This window comes from Mirounga angustirostris, unplaced genomic scaffold, assembly GCF_029215605.1.
Source record: "Mirounga angustirostris isolate CCGP_5_RB_7025 unplaced genomic scaffold, mMirAng1.0.hap1 SCAF_12, whole genome shotgun sequence".
NCBI lineage: Eukaryota > Metazoa > Chordata > Mammalia > Carnivora > Phocidae > Mirounga > Mirounga angustirostris.
The window spans coordinates 12229536-12231949 of record NW_026991720.1 but is presented as its reverse complement, the minus strand read 5'-3'; positions in this window follow the sequence as shown (position 1 = coordinate 12231949).

The window sequence follows — 2414 nt, the reverse complement described above, 5'->3', positions numbered from 1 at the left end:
CCCCTCCCCACACCCGCACGTGTCCTGTGCCCAAACCACCGATGTGACCAGGCAAACAACTCAGGGCTGAGGTTGAAATAGGAGCACGCAGGGGGAGGTGAAAGGTCAGCATTCTATCCCTCAGGTTGGAAGTGCTGTTGACACACAAGCTGAGAAAGTCACAAAGAGATGGGGAAGACCAGCCAGATGCGGAGTGGGGGGCGGCCGAGCATCATGGCTCAGAGCGCTGACAGCCAGTGAACCTGACAGAACCCGTGTATACATCAAGTTACTTTCCCATGACCAGTTTCCATTCATTCTATGCCTCACGATGTTTTACCTTTTAACACTTCTGAGTATGAGTGGCAATCCCTTTTTTCTTCCTTAATGGTTCAAACAGAATGGTGCATCTCAGAGGGTCTGGCAGCTTAGATTTAATTAATTAATAGCAGATAATCCTGAGGCTCAGTGATGTCACTGTGAGAACAGCCTTGTGCAGACAGGGAGCGACCGCCCTCCTCCTCTGCTCATGCTCACGAGAACATCCATCTGGTGAACAGCCCAGCCCAGCCCTGACTCCACCACGGACCCCAGGCTCCTCTGCTGTGGACCCTCTGTCTCCCCGGGGAAGGTGAGTCTTTGGAACACCGAGCAGTTTCAGTGAATGCGTGTGTGTGAGTGTGAGCAACGATTATGTGCCATGAGTACGATCCATTTCCTCCATACTGTGCCCGACTTCTGTCTCCACAGGTCACCAGGAGCCAGAGTCTCCCAGTTCCCCAGGCACCGGGTCACAAAGAGGGGCCAAGATGTACCTCTCAGTGGTGATCCAATTTCTGGTCATGTTGTCCTTTATTGGTACTGACAGACTGTGGGGCAAGGCCCGGAGTTCTTGGTTTACTTCCAAAACAATGAGGCCCTGGACGAATCAGGGATGACCAATGGTCGGTTCTCTGCCAAGAGGCCTTCGAGGACCCACTCCACTCTGCAAATCCAGCGTGCAGAGCAGGAGGACTCGGCTGTGTACCTCTGGGACAGCAGTCCCACCCCGGTGGGGCACGGTCACCTCCTTGCTCTTCACAAACCTCATGTGCTCACTTCTAGCTCACAGGATCTCTGAACAAAGGAGTTGCCCTGTTCTTCCTCATCAGGGGTAATAAGTGCATTTGGGACTTCAGCTGTTCTTCTGATAGTAAAAGGTCAGGAAATAACCTTCAAAATACCAGAACATCTATTGGGTTATAATAATTTTGGCTTATGTGCTTCTTGGATTCGTTTATACAGCTCAAGATTCTACAATTGGGATGGAATATCAGAGCTTAGTCCCGGGTATCGTGACATATTCTCTTGTAAAACTATGAAGTTTCAGCACATTTATAATAAACTCCTGTTACTCAGTGTCACTAATTCAGACCACACTATATGCCCAGGGGTGGGCCAGCCAATAGAGAACACTGCTAAGGCCATACGTAGCTACCAGCCATAAAGATAAATAAATTAGGATCCTCAGCAGCAATTGCCACTGAAATCAATTATCCAGAGCAACTGCCAGCTACTACCATGCACATTAACCCAGGTCCATATAAAATGCACCTCCCCTTGAGAAGGGGTTAAAAGGAAGTGATTCAAAGGAGACCTGAACGATACTTGCATCAGCCATTTGGGACTCTGACATTTCCAAAGTAGTTATGCCCATTGACACTCCCACCAGAGGTATAGGAGGGTTCCAGCTGGTGCACGCGCACGCACACGTGCACACGCACAGCACACAGGCTCATGCTCACACACGCACGCACACATGCCTACTCTGTGGGTCACTCTTCCACTCTCTTAACGGTAGCTTTTGATACACAGAAATTCTTAATCCAAAAGCATTCCTTTTTTCCCCCTTTTTGGTTTGCATTTTGAATTCTGGTGTCTAGGAAATCTTTGCTTACTTCAAAATGATCGTGTTTCCTTATATTTCCTTCTAACTTATTTATATTTTACCCCTTTTACATTTAGATCTGCAGTCCAAGTGGAATTAATTTTTTGTATATGAAAGGGGGAAGGAGTCAGGTTATGTTTTTTTGTATGGTTTTCCAACCGACCCAATGCTATTTGTTGAAGAATACTCTCCTCACCACTGTGTAATATCACTTTTGTCTGAAATCAGCCATTGCTTATGTGTGGGTCTGTTTTCTTATGTCTCTCATCTGTTACATTGGTCTATCTTGTGAGTTCTTGCACAAATACCACACTGTCTTGTTTACTATAGCTATGATAGTTCTTGATATCTGGCAGTCTAATTTCCAGCAGCTTTGTTCCATTTTATTAAGAGTTCTTCACCACTCTTGACTCTTTGTATTTTTCATATATGTTTAGAAACAGCTCATCCAGTTCTCCAAGAGAATACGCCTGCTAGGAATGTTTGCTTTTTGTTTCCAAGTAAAGTA